The sequence below is a fragment of the Schistocerca cancellata genome, chromosome 1 (genome assembly GCF_023864275.1).
Source record: "Schistocerca cancellata isolate TAMUIC-IGC-003103 chromosome 1, iqSchCanc2.1, whole genome shotgun sequence".
NCBI lineage: Eukaryota > Metazoa > Arthropoda > Insecta > Orthoptera > Acrididae > Schistocerca > Schistocerca cancellata.
This window is the reverse complement of record NC_064626.1, coordinates 1,104,329,908-1,104,346,623: the sequence shown is the minus strand read 5'-3', so window position 1 is coordinate 1,104,346,623 and position 16,716 is coordinate 1,104,329,908.

Sequence of the window (16,716 nt, the reverse complement as noted above, 5' to 3'; positions counted from 1 at the left end):
AACTTTAACCTATCCATTTCCCTTTTTAAATTTTCTAACCTACCTGCCCGATTAAGGGATCTGACATTCCACGCTCCGATCCGTAGAATGCCAGTTTTCTTTCTCCTGATGACGACGTCCTCTTGAGTAGTCCCCGCCCGGAGATCCGAATGGGGGACTATTTTACCTCCGGAATATTTTACCCAAGAGGACGCCATCATCATTTAATCATACAGTAAAGCTGCATGTCCTCGGGAAAAATTACGGCTGTAGTTTCCCCTTGCTTTCAGCCGTTCACAGTACCAGCACAGCAAGGCCGTTTTGGTTAATGTTACAAGGCCAGATCAGTCAATCATCCAGACTGTTGCCCCTGCAACTACTGAAAAGGCTGCTGCCCCTCTTCAGGAACCACATGTTTGTCTGGCCTCTCAACAGATACCCCTCCGTTGTGGTTGCACCTACGGTACGGCCATCTGTATCGCTGAGGCATGCAAGCCTCCCCACCAACGGCAAGGTCCATGGTTCATGGGGGAAGCTGTCTAATATACTTTCATTTAATTGTAACTGTTTCATGAAGTTGCTGAAGTTTCGACTTCAGCGTAAATTTCCGAGTACAGTTGGCAATTGAGCGTTCTGCGTACAGGCGGCCTATGTTGTCTGTCTTGAGCAGTTTTGGCTAAAGTTGACTGTATCGGAGTTACTGTGTGACTTCGCTTGTTAATATCACTCACTGTACCGTCAGTGATTGTGTAGAGAGCCTTCTTTGTCTACCTCAGAGGCGTATTTGTGTTGCTAGGAAGTCTTTAGTCTGGAACAACCAGCCCAGGAGAATTTGTTTCGGGCTATACTCGTGACATTATCATCACCATGACGGGACGTCGAAGAAACCAGCCATCGCCTCTGGTATGCTAGATCGTGTCCTTGCAGTTAACACATCACTCTGTTTACATCTACATCTACATACATACTCCGCAATCCACCATACGGTGCGTGGCGGAGGTCCAGTTAAGAAGACAGCTTGGTAATGCATGTCCGCAGCACCGGCAAATCAGTGAATTTTGCTATGTGACAATCAGAGCTCAGCAGAGCGCGCCTGTTCTTTTCTAACGTGGTTCTGTATTGGGTGTTCATTGCCTGAGTTCTCACTACTGTAGCAGCAATTAATGTTGGGTTGCCTGCGTGTTTCTCTTAAGATTTGAGTTGCAAGGAATTGGCTCCACGTACCACTTGGTCATAAATGTCACAATCTAGTTTATGGACAACTTCACCTTCACAGCATTTATTTGAGTATCCAATTTGACGTATTGTAAATGTTTCATGTGTTTTGTTTATTATTTTGAGTTTAGTCATAATAAATCAAATTGTTATTTTGGACAGAACTATCATTCTGTGGATCGGTAAAGCAACCCTTTCATTTCTCACTATGTTAATGAAACTTTCCTTTGTCAAATTAATTTCTATCAAATTAAATTATTGCAGGTGCCAAACTCTTTTCTACTCCTCTTACAGGCTCGATTATAGTCAGTTTGCGTTTCTTCTTAATCCAAGTGCAACAGCAAAAGTCGGAGTTAGAAAAGGGGGGCTTAGAGCATCATTTCCATATGAAGATTCTAGAAGAATTTAGTGTTAAATACGCTGCTAGCCCCGGCCTCACACCCTCCCCACCCCCCTCCCCCACTAATACGGCACTATTCAACCACCAGCCAATAACACAGCAGATTGCTTCCCAGTTTCTGTATCATCGGTAAATCACCCCTCCACTACCCTGCAGATACCATATACTAGATTGCTAGTGCAGATAGATAACTGTGTAGTACGTCTATTCGATCATATACTTCAAAGTACACACGTTGTTCCGTAATTTCGACGTCAGCCATTGACACGGCAGAATGCTATCCCATTTCTGCATCGTCGCTAAATCACCCCTCCACTACTTTGTAGATACGATATACTAGATTACGAATGCATATAGATGACTGTGCAGTATGTCTATTCAGCCATATACACCTAAGTATACCAAACAGCGTCCTATACCGATGAAATTAGGTTATCTACATATTACCAGAGCGTCTATCATACTGCAGAATAAGCGATTATGACTGGCTATCTATTCCTGGGTGGATGGGCGTCATGGAGTATTCTCGTATTTGTAGGATAAAGTCGGAGATTGACAGATCCTCCCACATTGTCCTTGACCAATCCTCTCTGCGACACCAATCATAGCCACGGCACCCATTCAAAGGCACAAGATCTCTCCAGATGCTCGTATGCCGAGGAGGGTAGCATTTCTTATCGGTGTATAGTAGAGATGAGAGTGTTGCGGTGATATAATAGACGGTTAAGAAGATTGTCTGGTTTATACATGATGGAGCTCCAGACAGTTGAAGTTTGAAACATTTCGCGTAAATCAACCGTAGTATCAATTCTGAAGCATTATTCCACTGCCTTGAGTCAGTGCCAGGAAGGTACCAGTATGAGAGAAATGATCATAGAGCGTAAACACACACTACAATAGTTACACGGTTCTGGACCTAAAAATGCTATATTGTTAAAGCCATATGGTTTCTGAAGTATTAGTCAGGCAGAATACCACGTTCTTAATACTCTAATGCAGGATATATTTGTTCAACAAGAGACGTACTATTACCCCACGTTTCCTACCCCAATCACTACGGTGACAAATCTTAAAATGATAAAATTACTTCCTTCTACACTATTCTGATGTCCTAGGAATTTTTCGTCAGTGAAATCCGCCGCTTGAGCTGCTTATAAATGATTTAGAACGAAGTCAGGAGACGATTGTCAGTAGTGCTTACCAGTAGTAGTAATATCGGTTTTGGTGGATGCACCTATGTCTCGCCAGGAAAGAGAGTGAAGAAAAACCGACATGATTATTTTTGATAGCTGATACATTCAGGTACCACCAACGCCATGCTGCACGAAAATGGACATGAAGAAGAATTAACTTCTTACAAGGAAGTTGCTTCTTCATGTCTACTTTCGCGCAGCATGATGTGGGTGGTACCTCAATGTATCAGCTATCGAAAATATTCACGTCAGTTTTTCTTCACTCTCTTTCCTAGTGAGACATAGGTGTATCCTTGAAAACCGTACTACTACTACTACTACTACTACTACTAATGATAAGCATGACTGATGCAGGAAGTGTGATTGAGTGTACAAACGTTTCTTACTTTAAAAGATGTATAAAATCCATTAATTTCCTAAGAGACAGAAAAGCCATCTCCAGACTTCATTCTAATTGCAGCTTGAGCGGTGGATATACACTGATGGTACCTTCCTAGGACACCAAAGTAGTGTAGAAGGAAACAATTTTATCATTTTAAAATTTGTCACCATAGTGATTGGGATGGGAAAATTGTGGGGTAAATGCATGTCTGTTGTTGGACAAATATATCCTGCATTAGAGTATTAAGAGCTTTGTATTCCGCCCAACTAATACTTCAGAAACCATATGGCTTTAACAAAATAGCATTTTTAGCCCTCCCGTCGGAGGTTCGAGTCCTCCCCTGGGCATGGATGTGCGTGTTGTCCTTAGCGTAAGTCAGTTTAAGTTAGTTTAAGTAGTGTATAGGGACCAATGACCTCAGCCGTTTGGTCCCTTAGGAATTTACAAACATTTGAACATTTTAGCATTTTTAGGTGCAGAACCGCGTAACCATCGTAGTGTGTGTTTGTGTTCTATGATCATTTCTCTCATGACAGTACCTTCCTGGTCGTCCGGCTGCTTAGCTGGGTGGTAATGTGCTCGCCTACCATGCAAGCGGGCCTGTGTTCAATTCCTGGCCAGGTTAGAGATTTTCTTCACTCGGGGACTGGGTGTTGTGTTGTCCTCATCATCATTTCACCTTCATCACCTGCGCGCAAGTCGCCCAGTGTGGCGTCGACTGAAATAATGTTTACACTCGGTGGGCAAACTGCCCCAGTTGGGTCTTCTGGCCAAAGATGCCATATGCTCATTTCAATTTTTACTTTCCTGGTACTGACTCCAGGCAGTGGAATAATGCTTCAGAATTGAAATGTTTTAAACTTCATCCGTCTGGAGCTCTATCACGTATAAACCACACATATATCTTAAACCATCTGTTATATCTCCGTGATACCTTCATATCTACTTTATACCGATAAGAGACGCTACCCTCCTCAACATGCATATATCAGCAAAGATCTGGGGCTTTTGAATAGTTGCCGTGGGTAAGATTGGAGTTGCAGGGAGGATTGGTTAAGGACAATGTGGGAGAAATTTGCCAATCTCCGACTTTGTCCTACGAATGTGGGAACACTTTTGACGCCCGTCGACACAGGGAAAGATTGCCAATCGTAATCGTAAATTCTTCACTACGATCGATGAGCTAGAAATAAGGAGGTAACATAACTGCATTGGTATAATTCGATGTTTATGGGCAAATGGATCTACTCCACAGTCATCTATCTGCATTTGCAATCTAGTATACGATATTGGAAAGTAGTGGAGGGGTGATTTAGGGATGATACAGTAATTGGGAAACAATCTGCTGTGTTATTGGCTGGCGGGGAAAATAACAGAACAACTGGTAAAATTGCTAAAATTGATCGTGCTATCAACCCAGATCAACACTGTCTTTCCCATCCCATCTGTCCTCTATTATGGTGTTGATTATCGCATAATCATTAACTGGCACCACTTGGTTGAGATGGAAGGAGCTTTGGTGGAACACTGGACATCTGTAACTTGTCACTTGGAGCATGGGATTAAATACAGAGGTCATCACCTTCAGATAGTTGTTTGTAATCGTTTCTCAATGTTGCATACTCGTCCTATTTCCATATGCTGTCGTGCCCTCCATATGGTTTTATTTTTTTATTTTTTTTTCACCAGTAAGATAGCAATACCTCTTTTTATTTCTACTACCTTGTGTGTGTTGTGAATGGCACATGACTGCAAAATTAGGAAACAGTACTCTTAGAAATGTAACACCGAGACATCTGCTACCCTGTTACTGTGGAAGATGAGACTAACTGTATAGGTCATCACCTTCGGATGGTCTTTGGAAATGCTCTACAATGTCGCAAACTCTTCCAGTTTTCATATGTTGCGATGTTTTCATCATTTTTGTCAATGAGAAACATCACATTTGTGTTTTATTTCTACCAACCTGTATGCTGTGGAAGCTGCATAGTTTACACCATGCAGTGCTTCACTTTATGTGAGAGCCAAGCGACCGAAATGTGTTAATGTTGGTTCAGCAGTTGATACAGACCTCCAAGTCATGGTAAAAATCAGTGTGGATGGTGGTGTACAAAGCTGTAGCCGTAAACTGCTTGGATGTGCTACAGCCGAAAAAACAATGTATTCAACTGTTTATGAAGGACCAATACAGAAACCCCCTTTTGTGATTTATAGTGTGTTGGATATGGTCTTCCTCCCATACAGTCAACAAAACTTTATGCAGATCTGTGCCAGCGACTTTGAGCACTGGCCATGTGCTCCAGTGGAGCGAGTTCTGTATATGTGATGTGCTCAATGTCATCAAGCAGACGCTATTTGTCTTTTCAATATATCGGAAAGAAGAGACACGGTAAATGCTTGTAGGAGGTTCTATTACAAGGAGTAGTATAACTGATTAAAGTTTCAATGCAGATAGCTCTCTCAAAACTACACCAATTTGTCCCCTTAAACTAATAGATATTAGCTGTATCTATTCTCATGGAACATGGCTGTTTTTATTAATACAGTCATGATTGCGTGCTTAAAAAATAGGTGTTACCGCAAGTCCTGTGGTGTTTCATAATTCATAATCTCTAACTATAAAGTAGACACCACTTGGATTGTAGCTCATTGTGGAACCTAGAAACGATAGTGATTTTCACGACATGTGAGTAGGTAGTGTGAAACAGTCTGTGGTGATCAAATTGCGTACAAAAATAGAACTCAAGAATCTCCTGCATGATAGAAACTGTATGGACATGTTGGTAGAAGTGAGTTATGCATCAAAAATAGCAAATGTAAGCACACAGACAGTAACTGGTTTCGATGAAACAGAAGAGAGAGAAATGTGGAAAAATCTTATAGGAGTTCTGTTATAAGACAGGTTCTCACGATTTGTTTCATAAGTGCCAGTGTGATATAGCATCGCTTTGGTAAAATGGGACTTGCCATAGTGTACAAAACAGCAACGTCCTCTTGAATTATATCATGTTGTTGTCAAACGTAACATGATCGTTTTTTATTTTGGTCATGTTAGCTAATGGCATCAAAAATTGAATTCTTTAACGTTATTTCACATGTCTGGAATGTTGAGACAGTTTATTTACAGAGACTGATTTGAATGCAAGAGACCCTATCAAGTCGTGTAATTTGTCCATCGAGCTGAAAGAAATTGCTTAACATAGATGTCTTTTCTTCAGAGTTTAAATTCTCGCTTTTTCTTTACTCCGATGACTTTTTCGAATAATGTGATCAGTAGTTTTTGCAGCAAAATAGTGAAAGTTTTTTCCCAGTTTTACGCAGGTTGGACGTGTATAGGCAACTGCAGTCTGATCGTTTGTAATCAGTGGAGTCGCACTTTGTGGGATGTCGCAAAAGACTGAGATGCGAATTGTATCCTACAGTCGAACATAGAAACTATACCGATTTTGCTCATAAAACTAAAAGAAAATGGACTGCGCCTGTTTTTGTGGAAAGAGGACATTTGTTATTGTCGCGATTGTGTTTTCCTTTTTAATAGAGGCTTGGTTGTAGGAGGTGCCTTGACGTTAAATACAATTGTTACAGTGAATTGTTTTCATGGCAGGCACTTGCGTGGCGTGTTGTGGGGAATGAGCCAGTGTGGTCACTATAGGCAGCTGCACCCACCGAGGGAGGGGGGAGGGGGGGGGCATAGGGCGGGATGGTGCTGCTAAATTTCTCTTTTGTGTTAGCGAAGAACCGCCAAACTGAGCATCCAGCCACGTGCCCGACCCTGAAGGCTGCTCCGGCCGCATGTAGGGAATACTTTGTCCTCAAATACGACTGGGGCTATGGCTGGCAGAGCCGGGGGAGGCAGCCTGCCTGTTCTCCAAGCAGTTGACGTTTGAAAAAGCAATCTGGAGAGTTCTCTGGAATTTCGTTGTCGTTCCAGAGGGGTTCAGTCTTTCTGAGAAATTCACTTATCAGGTTGTAAGAAATATCCTCCTGTCTTTTGTCTATCTGTGATTGATTTTTGCAGACTGGAGTCAGTATATCAATTCCACCAGAAGGATCTCTTTGTCGACCACGAGCACAAGGTAGAACAGGCCTCTATCTCCACGCAGAGTGAGGAGAGGGAGTGTGGGTAAGATTGCCTCCAAGTCGGTTATTTCATGAGCGCCCATCGAGGAGAACGCATGTTCAGCTACTGCCGCCTCTGCAGTCTTTCATGATTACGATTTTCCCCAGTACATGTGTTGCATTAAGACCTGTTCATTACGAGTGCTAGTGATTGTCGAGCAGGCATCTGTAGAAAAATCTGACGTCAAACGGCGACAGATACAGTACTCAGCTGTATGCTTACAGGTAATACACTTATTAAACTCCTCTATGTCTGACACTAGCATCTTGTCGGTTGAAAATATCTCCCACCGAAAAAATAAAGATAGTACTTTACTCCCCAGCCTTTTTCCCGCCACTTTGTAGATGAGGTGTAGAGTCTGAATGCATCTGCCACTAGTTTCGAGTAATATTGTGAAAATTTTTTCCAGCAGGATAACATGGGTGTGTGACATCACAAAGTTATGAGCTGTATTGCGATTTTAGCCCATCTTTGTGTAGCGCTATACATATAGTTAGGTAATTACAACTGTTGTTTATGATTAATTACATGATTAGGACCGATATTTACTTCATCTTCCCAACCAATATAAAAAAAATACATTAACCTAATCTTCCTTTCCTGTATCAGGACAGTTTGCATATATTGAGGGGTGCACTTTGGCTCTCCATCCAGAAGGACCAGAGTTCGAGTCTCGGAAAGGGTACCTCCATTTTTAATTTCCCACCAATTTCTGGGTGGGATGAGACGTAGACGCAGCCCTGGAACAAAGAAATTCTCACCAAAATTCGAAATTCACGCCAATACAGTAGGTGGGGGAGGGCTAGCGGAAGGGATTGGGATGGGGAATGGTGCTGGAAGCCATGCGCAAGCTGAGGAAAACACATGACATCGTCTGAGTGTGGGTGGGGGTGAGAGGGGGTCGAGTTTGGGGTAATTAATAGATCAATTTAATTATTTAGTGTATCAATTTGATATGAAAATTTGGGTCGTGGTGCCATCCCCGTAATACTAACATGCACACTTTGTAATCTACAACTCCTCACAATGGTAATGATTGACTCATTGTAATGTTTTCACTTATAAGTAACATCTGACTGATGATGAAACCAATTCTATTTTTAAGTAGACTGGGCAAGAGAGTATGAGTTTCCTTATGTAATAACACTAATGGGAGGCAATGGTGGCCTCTGTTTAGATAAAGTCTAGAGGTGTACGTCTGAATTTTAAATTTTGGTAAGAAATGGTTCAAATGGCTCTGAGCACTATGGGACTTAACTTCTGTGGTCATCAGTCCCCTAGAACTTAGAACTACTTAAACCTAACTAACATAAGGACATCACACACATCCATGCCCGAGGCAGGATTCGAACCTGCGACCGTAGCAGTCCCGCGGTTCCGGACTGCGCGTTTTGGTAAGATTGTGGGGACGCAGTCTCCTACTTGTAAAGTACATACAGAGAGTAATGGTGTACGAGGGGCATTCAATAATTAATGTAACAACTTTTTTTCTGAAGGCAGGTTGGCTTTATTCAGGATTCCAGTACACCATATTATCCCCCATTCTTTTGGCTACAAAATCCTATTTTTCAATGTGATCTCCATGTCATCTCCATACAATGCGATGGCCTTACGCCATCTTACTGGAGGGCCTGTATGCCCGCATGATACCACTATACTTGGTGGACTTGAGACCCAAAGTCTTGCTGCTTCAATAACCGCCCCATCATCTACTAACTATTTTCCACAAAGCGCATCCTTCATTGCTGTTTATGGTCTTCTGTTAAGCGGCACACACCTTTAAGTACCCCAACTGGTGGACGAGTATGTCAGTACTACCAACAGCGACATCCAGTTGTGCAGTGAAGTGTTTGATTGCAATCCGTCGATCATATCAAATGGCGTGTCCGCACGTCCCAACATTGCAGGAGTCGTGGCTGTGTGTGGGCAGCTGGCATTTGGAAGATTGGATAGGTTTGGACAACGTTGTTGCTGTGATGACTGACACTTCGCCCAACGACTCATCGTGCCAGTCTGCCAGGTCTGTGTAGACATTCTGCAAGCGCCTATGAGTGAGTACCTATGACGCTTTGGTTTTCCATCGAATGGTAACAGCGCACAAACGAGGTCCATTCAAAACATGATGTGAGACTAGTCTGCTAGTGCCTTGTGTACAAAGACTGGATGAGAACCTGTGATGCGACTCGGAGGGCAGGGGGCAATGTATTCAGTTGATGTGGTTCCACAGTTTTGCTACAGCTGGGGAAGCTGTTGCTTCTCTCGCAGTGGTGTGACAATGGGCAACTCTGCTGGGATGTGCAAGGGGTCATCGTAAACCATTTCAGCTAATGAGCACCCGATGTGCACTTTGAAAGCCATGTGTGGCCCTAAGAGTACCAGCACTAATGCAAGGGTCCACATATCATCGCGGTACATTAGTGGAGCTGTTAAAGTTTAGCGCCCATTCAATGACGCAATTGCTTACTGGGTATTAGCTTGTAGTACAATGGCACTGGAAGCCACATAATTTTGACAGTTCATTGAAAAGATTGGACTTGAACTGCCGTTCTAGGTCAGTCGTAATGTGAAGTGAGAACCGAAACATGGCAGCCAAGTCTCGATAAACGCCCTAGCGGTCGTCTCAGTGGGTATCTCCTTTTTCGGAACCGCCTCTGTCCATTGTGTACATCTGTCAACCACTGTAAAGATGTATCTGTAACATTCAGACGATGAGAAGCCGACTAAATCGAGGCGAATGTGATCGAATCTCGCTGTTGAATCTGGAAAATGTCCAATATTTGTGTGTATATAATGTCCGATCTTGCAGCACTGGCATTGTATGCTTGCATAAGCGCATATCTTTATAGAAGGCCACATAAAATGATCAATAATTTGCTTAACTGTGGCGTTGGTTGCAGGGTGAACCAGACTGTGTACGTTGTCAAAAACTGTCTGTCGAAATTCAGGTGTGATGTAAGGCCTAGGTTTGCCTGTAGATACATCGCACCAAAGTTTAGTTATGCCACCTGGTGCGTCCAGCTGTTGGAATCATACGCCAGTGGATGAGTCCTTCAAAAGCATTTGGAGTTGTTTGTCAGAAGACTGAACACAGTCAAGTTCATTGTAGTCTTTGATTAGTGTTAAGCTGCTAGCGTATGGCCGGCCGCGGTGGTCGAGCGGTTCTAGGCGCTTTAGTCCGGAACTGCGCGACTGCTACGGTCGCAGGTTCGAATCCTGCCTCGGGCATGGATGTGTAGTTAGGTTTAAGTAGTTCTAAGTTCTAGGGGACTGATAACCTCCGATTTTAAGTCCCATAGTGCTCAGAGCCATTTGAACCATTTTTTGCTAACGTATGGAAAATAGTCGCCTATGATGATATCAGCGTCTTGAATGTGGTGGACCTCAATTGTAAACTGGCAGATGTATTCAATATGACTGAATTTTTGTGGAGAGCACTTGTCACTAATATATTTGACGCCGACACAATGGGTCTGTGGTCTACACAAATGGTTACAAGTCAGGCTTTGAAAATTGGTGGAAATGATGGACCTCTTCGTAGATCGCTAGAAGCTCGCTGTCGCAAGTGCTCCAACGGTTTTGGTCTGGCTATAGTTGAGGGGAAAAACTTAGTGTCTGCCAATGTCCGTTTACTTTCGTGTACTGCTGCTCTGGTAGCACGTTGGTTGATGTCCACGACCAGCACTAAGTGTGCCCCAGGGGCTGCGTGAGCGAGCCGCACAGTGTGTGAAAGTGCTGTGAAAGAGCGTTTCATTGCGGCGTCCACTGTTGTGTTATCGCCCATCAATGCGTTAGTGAGAGGCGTCTGTGTAGCGGCGGATTCTGGGAGGTGGCGGCAGTGAAAGTTTACCATTCATAGAAAACGAAAAAGTTCCTTAATATTTTGCGGCTGGTAACAACAGGTTCACTAATGATGCATTTGTCATCATTGAGTGTAACTCTGTGGTCAGTTAATCTTTGTCGCACTGCCTATAAGTGCTGTTCATACCACTGTGCCTTTTTCAGAAAATACAAGAATGTCATCGAGGTAAGCATAATAAAACGAGAGGCCCTTTAAAACTCTGTCTAGAAAATGTTTGCGCTGCGTTTTTAAGCCCAAAGGCATAATCGGAAACTTGAAAAGTTTGAAGAGTGTTGTAACTGTGGTATTAGGTATGTTTTCCTTTGCCAATGAAATTTGTTTTTAAGCTCTTTTTCAATATTACAAACTGAAAATATTTGCACCAGCTAAATAATTTGTGTATTTCCTGAATGTTTGGTACTGGGAGGGAAGAAGGGACTGCAGACTGGGTTTAACGTCCCGACGATGTCGAGGTCATGGGAGATGTAGCACAAGCTTAGATTGTGCGAAGGATCGGGAAGGAAATCGGCCGTGCCCTTTCAAAGGAACCATCCCAGAATTTACCTGGGCGATTTAGGGAAATCACGGAAAGCCTAAATCTGGATGGCCGAACGCAGGTTTGAACCACCATCCTCCCAATTGCTAGTCCAGTGTGCTAACCACTGAGCCACCTCGCTCGGTTTTGGTACTGGATACCGATCCGGTACTTTTTCGGACGTTCAGTGCCTAACAATAGCCACAAGGACGCCATGAGCCGTCCTTCTTGCCTATCAGGTGGGGAGGCGAGAACCAAAGGCTGTCTGAACGACATGTGACACTGTCTTCGAAGCATCTCTTCGAAAATTGGTTGATTGGTTGATTTGGGGAAAGAGACCAAAGAGCGGAGGACGTAAGTCCCATCGGATGAGGAAAGGATGTGGAAGGAAGTTGGCTATGCCCATTCATAGGAAACATCGCGGAATTTGCCTGAAGCGATTTGGAGAAGTCACGAAAACCTATATCGGGATGGCCGGACGTAGGTTTGAACCGTAGTCCTCCCGAATGCGAGTCCAGTGTGCTAACCACTGTACCAGCTCCTCGATCTCGAAAATTGCTTTGGTCTTATTTAGGCGTTCCGTTCAATCGAGTGGACTCGTGACGAAACTGGTGGCCCTGGGGTGGTGCAAATATGATGCATCATAGTTGTTATGTGCTGGGCGCGATTGTGTTTTGGAGTTGACCGGAGTTGTTCTAATGCTTTGTGGGCCACTCGGAGTATTCCTTCTGTTTTTGATATGAAATCTTCCAATGCGATGTTGTTTTTGTCGTAGATATAATGCAGGTGTATCCACCCTCAGCAATATCCTGGGTATAATGCTAGAGGATCCACCTTCTTACGTTAACATGGACTTAACATCGGTAGATCCAAGCCAAACATAACTCCGGTCATATTACTGGTGGCTCCATCTTCGGACGAGTTGCAAACCCTATCCCCAACCTAACTATGGACAGTGGGGGACCGTGGCAGACCAACACACAAATTATCGTAACTGTGCCATGTGTATGTTTAGAAGAAAATAAACACTCTACCTCCACAGCAGACCGTGTGTATGCGTGTGTTTTAATGTTGGCTTCGGCAGTTGTACAGTCAGTGTTATGTAAGTGATAAACAATTATAGGTTAGATCTTAATGGGGTAACTGAGGCTGTCTTATGACTGCATATTGATATTAGCGCTAATATTGTCCCTTACAGACGATCCATTTTAATGATCGCCTGTTCCACATTCCAGCAAAAAAGTATGTTTGTGTGTTTAAATAGTCCTCTGCAGCCACACTCACCAATCAAAAATGTTCTAGTAGATTTCATCATCAAGCGAATATTGCGGAGATGCTACGTGGACTCAAATTGGTCAACGTTCTTTTCGTAAGACAATTATTCAGAAAATTTAGGGAATGGGCATTGCTAGCTGACTACCGAACCACACTACCACTGCCAAAGTGCTGTACATTTCGCGTAAGATAAGAGGAATTGGGGCCCGTACAAATGCATATAGAAAGTGTTTTTTTTTTTCCAACGATCTGTTTTTGCAAGGTGCCCTCCAACAGGCGCCATCGGTGGTTTGCGGAGAATGTATGTTCTCTAAAAATGTAGGAACAGACGTCATGATCACATGACCTACTTACATGCATTACATATATTGACAGAGAAACGGAAATGGTAAGGCCGTGTGGCTAGTGCCTCCCGTCGGGTAGACCGTTCGCCTGGTACAAGTCTTTCGAGCTGACGCTACTTCGGCGACTTGCGTTTCGATGGGGATGAAATGATGATGATAAGGATAACACAACACCCAGTCTCTGAGCGGAGAAAATCTCCGAGCCAGCCGGGAATCGAACCCGGGCCCTTAGGTATGACATTCCGTCGCGCTGACCACTCAGCCACCAGGGGCGGACGACAGAGAAATTAAAAGACATCAGAATCTGCGACACATGTGCAGAACTAGCGAGCATCTCTCTGGTTCGCGGTTCAATCCGATAATTTCAAAGTTTGAAGTCGGATAACAAATGACAAAAGAAAAACTTTTCGGGTGATGCAATAACGTATTATCAGTTTCCTGATTTTTTCCCCCTTTGTTTGTACTGTGCAGTGGAACTGCAACACTGGGGATAAAAAAAAATGTTGCCCCAAAGAGAAAAATAAACTGAAAGTTAATTGTATTTTCTTAACGTTAATAGTAGCTTTAAACGAATTTCTTGTTAATTGGGGGATGTTACTCAGTATCCTCAGAATGATAATTAATGTCGTCAGCTTCTCTTGCTCTTGAGGCTTCTCTGGAGATGCTGTTTCTTGGAAGTCTGTTAAGTGGAAACGGGCCAAAGAACTGCGTGGTTCTCAATAAACGTGTATAGACAGTTATTGTTTCAGGCGTACTATTTCTTAAGTCACAGAGTCGCCGAATTCTTACATTGTACTGACCATCGCTATTCCCCGGCGTATACTCTTTATAATCCTTTTATAACACTCAATACATTTTTACATATAGCAGACTCGTCAATTACAATTACAAAGGTTACCGGAAATTACAAAATAAAAATCGTCCGGTAGTTATAAATGAGATGCATAGAGTGTGATACAAAAACAACAACAATTCTTCTGCTTTCAAAGAAAAATCGTCGAAATGCTTTGAATAAACAATGCTGATTACATTTTCTTTAATTACTCAGAAATTACTCCATCCCAAATCTTCCTCACATATTTCTGATTTCAAATATATTGTACGTACATTATTGTTTAGTGTGAACAGAATTTCAATGAATATTACAGTAATCCAAATAATCGCTTTGTTTACATCATCAATAAGATTTCGTTTTATGGATTTCAGTAGTCACTAAGGTGTTGTTATGATTAGCAGTTGCGTTGTAAGTTGACATTATATTAATCAAAATTGTTAGAGGTTTCAAACATTACAAAAACAACATTTTTGGTACCTCTTTCATTATTGATTCACGTAAGTGAACGATTCTCATTGTAATTAAACAGATTGATTATACATGTTTCCAGCAATGGATGCATGTAATATTGACGAATGCTTTGACATGATGTTACTGAAAATTACATTTCAATGTTCAGAAGATGAAATTACCCTAGTGGGTCCTGTTTAACAATTTGACAGATAATTAAGCAACCTGAATTAACCTTAGTGCAGTGTGAACGATAAGCTAAGTTAGTTTTTGGAACCATACGAAGAATAAGCTGTTACGTTTCAACTGTGAAATCTTTCTTCTTTCCAAACTGAATGATTCTGCGTCAAGGGAAGTACCATACAGGTTTAAACGAGTGAATTTGCGAGTATCTAAATATTTGACATAAATAACCGCATCTTTTGATTGCATGGACTCAGGGGCTTAACATTTTTGCATTATCAAAGGATTATAGGTATCAGCATGGGACATAAATTTCAGCGTGATACATGTACCCGTTCCTAAGAAAAAGGTGGTTTAACAGACGAACGGGCAGAGAGACAGTCTGTTAACAAATAACAAAAAATTGTTTTCGAGTGATATAATTACAAATTCATAATTTTCGGGTTTTTTTCCTTTTCATGTACAGTGAAAGCTTGCTTCTTGTCAAATTTCATGATTCCAGACCAAAGGGAAGTATCGTATAGGTTTTGATGAGTAAGTTTGTGGCTATCAAAATATGTGATATAAATGGCCGTACCTTTTGATTGCACTGACTTAGCACCCAAAGGCTATCATATCGCCAGGGGACCGTAAATCTTAATGTGTGACATAAATTTCAACTTGACTCTTTTGAGAGAAAGAGTTTTAAACAGTGGGACACACAGACTGAGAACAAAGTGACCCCCATAAGGATTTCTTTTTTACCGGTTGAGGTACGGAACCCTATAAACGACGCGAGGTAAGAGAGCTCAGCGCAGGTCAGCACCTTTTTTCACACTATATTCCTAAATATAGAACAAGCAGTTTAGCAACCGAATGGATACCTAACAGTCTACGCCAAAATAGTATCTTTCAGCTGGGAGCATATTGTAAAAATACTGTTAGGTCATTTTAAAAATACACTAAGGTGACAAAAGCCATAAGATAGCGGTGCGCACACATACAGACGGCGGTAGTATCGGTAACGCAAGGCATAAAAGGGTAGAGCATTGGTGGAGTTGTCATTTGCACTCAGGTGATCCATGTGAAAGGGTTTCTGACGTGATTATGTGAGTACGACGGGAATTAACAGACTTTGAACGCGGAATGGTAGTTGAAGTTAGACGCACGGGACTTTCTGTTTCGGAAATCGTTAGGGAATTCAATATTTTAAGATCCACTGTCTCAAGAGGGTGCTGAAAATACCAAATTTCGGGCATTACTTCTCACCACGGACAATGCAGTGGTTCGACGGCCTTCACTTAACGACCGAGAGCAGCGGCGTTTGCTTAGCGTTGTCAGTGCTAACAGCGAAGCAACACTGCCTGAAATAACAGCAAAAATCAATGTGGGACGTACTACGAACGGAGAGTGCGGCAAAATTTGATGTTTATGGGCTATAGCATCAGACGACAGACACGAGTGATTTTGCTAACAGCACGACATTGCCAGCAATGCCTCCGCAGGTCTCATGACCATAGCGGTTGGCCCTAGACGAAAATGGTGGCCTGGTCAGAGGGGTCCAGATTTCAGTTGGTAAGTGCTGATGGTAGGGTTCGAGAGTGATGGAGACCTCACGAAGCCACAGACCCAAGTTGTCAAGAAGGCACTGTGCAAACTGGTGGTGGCTCGATAATGGTGTGGGCTGTGTTTACATGGAATAGACTGGGTCCTCCAGTCCAAATGAACCAATCTTTGATGGGAAATGGTTATGTTCGGCTACTTGGAGACAATTCGCAGCCATTCATGGACTTCATATTCCCAATACATTATGAAATTTTTGTAGACGACAGTGCACCATGTCACTGGGCCACAGTTGTTTGCGATTAGTTTGAAGAACATTCTGGATAACTCAAGTGAATGATCTGGCCACCGACATCGCCCAACACGAATCCCTTCGAACATTTATGGGACATAATCGAGAGCCCAGTTGGTGCACAAAATCTTGC